General features: G+C 35.2%; 1 long non-coding RNA gene across 5 annotated transcripts; it reads left to right on the top strand.

The window, feature by feature from the left end:
- The first annotated feature begins 304 nt into the window (after positions 1-304).
- On the top strand, positions 305-6,519 carry LOC122029620. Of its 5 annotated transcripts, none has more exons than XR_006125112.1 (6): positions 305-1,211; positions 2,117-2,200; positions 2,925-3,003; positions 4,652-4,752; positions 5,793-5,992; positions 6,078-6,519. It is a non-coding gene; the product is annotated as an uncharacterized LOC122029620 (long non-coding RNA). The 5 variants fall into 5 exon arrangements; XR_006125110.1 differs by lacking the exon at positions 4,652-4,752 and having other exon boundaries at positions 305-657; positions 1,141-1,211; XR_006125111.1 differs by having other exon boundaries at positions 305-2,050; positions 2,925-4,752.
- The last annotated feature ends 1,628 nt before the right edge of the window (positions 6,520-8,147 follow it).

Below are 8,147 nucleotides of genomic sequence, written 5' to 3' on the forward strand. Positions count from 1 at the left end.
ACACAGAGGGATGGAGGGAGAGAGACGGTGAGATGACGTGCATCCGAACCACAAATTATTTTTCAATTCGATTTGTGCTTTGGATGCTTGGAAAATGATGATTGAAAAACGTGGTTGCCAGGTAGCCAGAGGGGTAATTTGGAAATTGAATTTGTTAAACTGTGCCCTTTGATAAATACTAACCTATGATGCGTCTTTTGGTAAATATAATATCCCAGCAACGTCCTTTGGTAAATTGCCTTTTTTTTAAATATGTTCATAAAAATCAAATAGATTGTATTTAAGAATTTCCATTCTATTTTTCTTAAAATAAAAAATGTTCATGCCGTCCCTCTCCCCCGTCTCCGCTTCTCCACTTGCCGGCGGATCGCCGCTGGGTAGAGATGGTTCGGACGCTTGGAGTAAAGAGGAGAACGCTGAAGAAAAGGAGACAGAAGAACCGTCTCTGGTTGAGGTGGAGAAGAGCGAGGCCTTCGACTGGGGATAACTGGAAGCAGATGAATAGGAAATCGAGTGTATAGTTGAGGTAGATGAGAACGACGAAAATAGGAGAGGGAATGAGGCCTTGACCTGATTCTCTGGCTCCCGATCGTTGCTCCTATTGACAGAAGTAAGCGGTCTGGAGTCGTATTTGTCCTCGAAAAGGCCTGTCTTGAGGTGAGAAAGTGGGAAAGAAAAGCTAGGGCTTCTGGCTTTGTTCTCCGGATAGTGTTTGATACTCCAAGTTCTGGTAGGATGTAAAAGGAATTGTTTTATCTTCCATTCCTTAGCGTCGTAAATGGCAGGAGATAGGGTTTTGTTAGATGTTTACCTTTATTCCTGCAATGTGGTTAATTTTTTGACGTTATGTGGGTTTGAACTAGACAGTGACTTCCTTGATGATGTCAGTGAGCTCGAGCTCCTACATAAAATCTGCGTGAATTCTCATAGTTTAGTTGAAGGCAAAATAATTTGCTCATACACTAAATTTATATTTTCCTTCGATTTGGTTTTACTTTTAAGAAAACAGATAAGGTTTATGAAGTAAATAGTTTCATTTCAATTGTTTTTCATAAGATCAATTAGGCAAAGCATTCATTGCCACAATGTTTGTTTAATAAACTGTTTTTCTCTGTCTCAAAATTTGCAAATCCTGATCAGACGACTATGCTAATTATCTGAAGAAGCAGGATTGTGACCCTGCAGATTATAGACCTGACATCATTCACCTGGTTAGTTGATTTGTTACCGATGTTGTGTTTTTGATTTGTTTTGAATTATCTTCTTCTTATGGCAAATGGAATTGCCTTGTCTTTATTGTCATCTATATCATAATTTGACACATTTTGATTACAGTGCACTTAAAACATTTTCATCAAATTGTATACATTGTCTTGTCACAAGAAGCCCATTTCAAAATCCCTCATGAGCTGTTCATTCTGATGGAATAGTTCTGGTTACCGTTAGATGCTCATTTTCTATGTTTACCTATTGGAATGTTTGTGTTCGTATGCTAATTAAAATATTTTCTTGAGTTTGCAACTATAGTAAAAATTGACACACAAACTGACTATGATGTTAGCCATTTCATGCAATATTCAATAGTCCCTTAGTTAAAGTTGTAGGCTGCAAGCTCTGCATGTGAAAATAGAGAAAGGTGTTATTTTCAAAATTAAACCATATGTCCATATACCAAGAGCTTTCAAGCACTTCTATGGTCTTCTGTCTAATTATCAAGATTTTCCATTAATATCACATTTAATTTTGTTGAAATACTCACATCTTGAGTGTTGCAGCACAATTGTTGTAAAAGTTAAGCATAACAGCTGTTGTTAAGCACAAGAAGCTTCTTGATGTAATAAAGAACCTTGTTACTCGTCACTTGCCAATAAATTCCAAAAAAATAGTGATTTCTTATTTCCATTTTTTATTTTAAATTTTTTTTTATTATTATCATCATCTCAATTCTTGAAGTCTTGACTTAGCTGGTCTCTCTCATATTTCAGCAAAAATGGTAAACTTGTCTAATTGTGTTGATGCTGCTAGTGATGATGCTATACTTGCTTTTGTGGTATTATCCTTGTTTGGTTTTTTTTTTTTTTTTACATCATTTGAGTGAAAAACTATATCTTCTCAGGTTGGTGCAATGGGTCACAGAGAGATCATACGTTGATGATTTTGTATCAAGTCCCATGGCATTCAACATGCAACAATAATTTTTGTGAGGCTCAATTTAATGTTGACATTTTTTCAACAATTTTTTCCCCAAAGTAATGTAAACTATTGGATATTGCTGCATTATTATTTTTTGAAATATCTGCATGATATTTGTTGAATCAATAGGAGGGTGGGTAAGAACTCACTGTTCTAGGTGGCAAATATATTCATTATTGTGAAAAGCAACACAGGTGTATGTTGTGAGGGATCATGTTGCATAATGCATATGCAGTGCCAATTTGCAATTTGGTTTATGCAAAGCAGTTCCTGTTTATTTGGTTACGCTCATTAGGTAGTTAGCTTACACCACATAGACACAGAACAACATTGTTCGGGCTACTTGATTCACTATGTTGGTAAAATCCATGTTAAGACTAGTTTTAGTTTCAGCAAATAAAGAAAGAAGGAACATATTATATGAATTGCTTATCTTATTTAAAGCATTCTTTTATATGAAATGCCTAGATGGCTATATGCCTGGATCACATATTATCTTCATGTGCTCTTTAGAACTGATTATATTATATGCAATATGAACTGCATGTATATACCTACATATTAATTTTATGCACAATGGTTTAAACACACTTACCTCATAATTAGAATTTTGAGGAATGTATTTTTCTCTCATTTATACTACTAATCTCTTTTGAAGGGGAGCTTTAGTGCAACCTTGTGGCCACGGGTTTAAATCACGAATCTCACGATAACAACCTCTTACAATGCAGGTTAAGGTGGTCTACAATACATCCAATGTTGTCCGACCCTTCTCCGGAATCCTATATTGGCAGGAGTTTCGTGCATCGGGTTGTCCTTTTTTTTATACTACTAAATTTTTTTCTATGATAGAAGATCTTCACATGCTATTTTGTGTGTCAAATGGGTTGAGCAACCCACAACCCAACCCCACCCTCAATGTGTTGAGTTGTGCCCAACATGATAAGCAACCAAGTTTGTGCTAGGTGGATGTTCCATTTGTCTATTTGTTGTGTTCTACTTGACACTCAGGCTAAGTTTAGTCTCTGCACTCATGTGTTGAGCACAATCCAAGCTTATACCTGACATTATTTTCCCATGGTATTTCCTTAGTATCCTGTAAAATATTTTAAAAATTAGATAAAAAGAGCATTATGATGATTTCTTATGATAAATTTTATCATTAAAAGATTCTAGAAAATACAAAAAACATATCCTACCCTTCCTCCACCATCCTCTATCAAATTCCTTCTCTAATTCTCCACCCTCAGTCCCTCATCTCTCAGTCTCATATCTTATTTTCCCATGGCATGCCCTTAGTACCATGTAAAATATATTAAAAAAAATAGATAAAAAGAGCATTATGAAGATTTTTAATAATAATTTTATCATTAAAATGATTAACCAATTCTAGAAATACAAAAAATATCATCCCCTTCCTCCACTCTCCTCTATCAAAATCCTCTATCTCTAATTCTTCATCCTCAATCCCTCGTTTTTCAATCTCATTTCTTATATTCACAAGTCAATTTTTTTAGAGATTATCCATCGGTTCACAATTTTAGAGATAACGGGCGTTAAGGCAGTAATAGCATTATTCAAGTTCTATGGGTGTTAAGACAACTGGAATGCATTAATTACATGTTCATGTTCATATGTATTTCTTGAAAAAAACATTATAATTCCTGAAAAATAATAAAATATTATACATATATTGTGATTTTTTTTTAAAAAAAAATCCTCTAACCATGCTTGGCCCCAGCATATGACACGTTATCAATTCTTGATCGTTGATATTTCATTATTGGCATATTCAATGCTTTTTACTGAAATTTGAAGAAAGAACATAGCATGCTTTTTACGAAAGGTGGAAGATAGATTGTGGCATGCTTTTTATTGAATGGTGGAAGAGTGAACATAGAACAAGTGTAGCATGAGTCTGACATAAGTTTTACCTGGCCACAATATAAAAAATCTAAAAATGATAACAAAATGGCTGGCATTAATGGAAAAATATAAACTGACATTGTTTTTTGATTTTGTATGTCATATTTGAATACTAATCGAGTTCATAACACTGATGAATCACATCATAATATATGGTCATTAACTATGTTGCTCAAACGTCAGTTTATAGAGGAAAATATCAGTAATCAATGGATCTCTAATTACTAAACTGATACTGCTAGTTAAAGGTATCATTTTGATTTTGTAGGATAAGAATACCCTTTGTGTGCAACATGCTCTTTAAATAGGATTTGCAGTGCCTTTGAACAGAAATGGAGGATCACTCGATTTTGATTATTTTCACCTCTCTTTCCTGGATTAGTGAGTTCTACTATAAACTGCTATTATTAAACTATCCATTACTAAATAAATCGAGCATTATCTATATGCTAAGAGCTCATTTTTGGAGTTTTTGAAACCTTGTTCTGTCTAGCGTATGTTGTAATCCTAGGGTTTAATTGAAACATGGCAGATGGCTTATTAGGATGGGTGATCAATGCATTGCAACGAGACCTTATGGTTGTGTTTTCCTCTTGGGAAAAAGATGGGCAGAGAAAGAGCAGTTAACAAAGAGTAGGCAAAGAGTTTCCATTTAGCTTTTGTCCAAATCAAGCAGAATGTTACAACTGAGTTTGATCGATTGCTTTGATAAAAAAAAATAATAATAATTTTTAATGTTTATTTTTTATCTATAGATTTTTTGTGTTATCAAAAACAATTAAATTTACTTTTTTTTTTCATTATTCCATCCTTAAATATTTATCTGCGATGGTGTTGCAGCCATCTCAAATAATAATTGTGATGACTTAAATGTCATTAATCTTACATCGAATATGCCTCTGTAGTGGAATACCCTGCAAAAATGAGATACATTTGTATTCGATGAAATTAGCTATCTACAATAATTTTAAGATTATAGCAGATTTTTTTTTTCTTTCACAATAATCTTGCCACAATAGAGAGGCATTAGGTGATGCTAGTGATGGAACTCTCAAAAGTTCTCATTCTTCCAATTGCTTGCAATTATGAGTAGCTTCAATTTGGCAATCAAAGTAATCTTTCTTTTAAAGCGATACGCAATATTAATCCTTTATATATGATTCTGACATGCTAGAAGGTACTTTACAAGACTACAAATTAATATTTAACTTGTCATTTATGCTTTCAAGCATTTTGGCATTATTATCTTTTCAAGTATGTATTCCCCTCAATACATGTGAAGTAGGTTTTTGTCGTTTCTTTTTCATATTTCAACCCTGGTTTATTTGTGTTGGTATAACTTAGCTTTATGCACCACAGAGTAATCTATAATCATTGCTACGTTATTACCACTCAATATCCATGTCATAGTTACACTGTATATAAAATCAAATTAATTTATGTTACTAACTAATACAACAAATTGACTAGGAGAATATTTTCTTAAGCCACAAGAGAGTTGGGTGCTTCAACATTACATGTTATGCTATGGCAAATTTGTGAGCTCGCATTTTACAGAGGCACGCCTACCCCACTAAAATTGTGTATCACTATATGTTGTTACACATTTAAAAATTGTGAGAATGAAGCATGCTGAATTAATGTCCTTTAATAATTGCCTTTTCCTCATGCAGACCATGGACATCAAGCATCAAGCATTCGAGTGGGTAGACAATGGGCATGACATGTATGACTTCCAAGCTTAAACTATATAGTATTTGCCACTTTCACTTTGTAGGGACAGCTAGTTGTGTTTGGCGCAAGCATATGTATTCCAAGGCCTATAGCAAGGGGGGATTATATTCTGCAAAGGTGGTTTGGTGCAGTAATGGTGGTATGTTACGTTGTTCTCCAACCTTCCATGACTGGCGGAGTCATGTCAGTCAAAAATTGAGGGAGTGGGGTTTACATTCTTCCAGGCAGGCATAGATCTTTGGACACCAGCTGTTTTGGAAGAAGAGCGCATGCTTCCATGTTCTATTGTGGGAAAAAATGGGTACAAGATCCAAAGGAGTAGCTTGATTGAGACAAATAAGCAGGGATTGGTCTTATTATGGACGGACATGGGAAGAGCGATCCAGTTGCAAAGCATATAATTAATCTCCGTTGAATCTTCATGCCCCACATTGGCTAGAAATCATGGCTTTTTGTGTTGCTCTGTTTGCACTATGGCCATGCATTACATGGAAAATAAACCAATATACTCGATGCAAAGAAGATGGCTCAAAAGCCGAAGGTTTAACTCACAGTTTTTTGCAAACAAGATGATGTCTACTTCCACTTTTTCATAATTGTCAGGCCAACTTTGTGTGGCTAACGCAAAGTGTTTTATCTTATAATTAATAGTTACGTTTGGTTTCACTCATACTTGCAGCAACATTCCATTTATATATATATATATATATATATACACACACACGTTTATGAATTTTCTTAATAATTTCTTGCTTCAACACGAATAATATTTTATGATAGATTTTGCAAAGCATACTTTTTTTAATTAGGCCCACCTATTAATTAGTTTAGATATATTTGTAGAAATAGTGGTATGACAAAGAGGCAGCCAGATTCTGCAGCAGCGACAATACAAAGAGACATGTTTTTGCAAGTTATACATTAACATTTGTGATCACTCGCTGCTACACAGACCAAACTACCTTCTCTAGAATGTGGTTGCCTTCCTAATGTTTTTATATACTTTTTTTTTTTTGAAAAGAAATAAATAGATCGATGTTCTCTGTATCTTGGTGTCTACATGTGAACAGAAAGAAAAGCCAAGCACAGTATGGCACTTGTTAATCATTGACGACGTTTATGTATGTTAGTATGTACTTCCACTCAATATATATATCAACCACTTTGATCAAGCTGCACTTGACTGAACTTTAAAGTTAACATGTCATGATTTCAGTGGCACAATTAAAGGATTAGCAGCATCCGACAGCCAGCCAAAAACCTCGCTTACGGTTATAATCATGTCATGTAAGTGCACGCACAAAAATTAATTGTCTACAGATATGTGAGCAAGGAATATTACTTTCACATAAAGTTTGAGGTAGTATTGCTCTTATTTTTAACATCAAGATGAGTCAGGATAGATTAAAGAAAAATTGACTATCTTTTCAGCAAAAAGCATTAAGAACCATGGAAGTTCAATTCATCGAACCGTGATTAAAAAGTGGCATTGCACGAGATAAATGTCATATGGATAGCACATGGAGGGTCCATGCGCAGAGTAATCAGGACCGGACCTTTTGCATAAGAAGCAGACAAGCAATGATCAAATCAGTGGAAATGACGGAAACATGAGGTGAATGGACAAAGCCCACAGCCTTGACTTTGTGATCCACCAACAACAAATATTCGATTCATGCAACCAGCTGAGGCCATGATTGGCCGGCTTGAATCATCACTTTAGGGTAGACAAAAGAAGGTATTTGTGCATTTTCTTAAGGGCTAAAGCAAGGGTGGGTTAGGCAGACTCCACTGCCTGCCTTGGGCACGCTTTCAGAAGGGCAGAGAAGGACTGTTCGTGCATGGGAGGGAGGTTCAGGAATCAGGACCAGTTCCCATTTCCATCAGCGGTTTGTCCTCTTCCATCCTCCCACCGTCTAATTGGTTCTGCAATAGGTGAATCCAGTTTTATAATGCGAGCTGAGCTGAGCTGAGAATATCATTATTATTTTTCATTACGCCCCATAAATGTATGTGCTGACAAACGATTTGGAATATACACTACTTCCAGAGGATATATTTATATATATATTTTTCTTATCTGTGGCAGAGATCGTAGACCCAACAAGGTTAAATTCAAATTCACATGGATCTACTCATTCTTTTATATCCGTGGTGAGGACGATACGCAAATGTCACTTCTTAATTCACTACGGAATTGGGACTAAATTATGTGTCGGGTCGAAGTTAATAAAAGACGAGATTTTCTGTGGATACACTATTCGATCTACTATTCTGAACGCTACCGCTTTGTT

Source organism: Zingiber officinale, chromosome 10B (genome assembly GCF_018446385.1).
Source record: "Zingiber officinale cultivar Zhangliang chromosome 10B, Zo_v1.1, whole genome shotgun sequence".
In the NCBI taxonomy this organism is placed as follows: domain Eukaryota; kingdom Viridiplantae; phylum Streptophyta; class Magnoliopsida; order Zingiberales; family Zingiberaceae; genus Zingiber; species Zingiber officinale.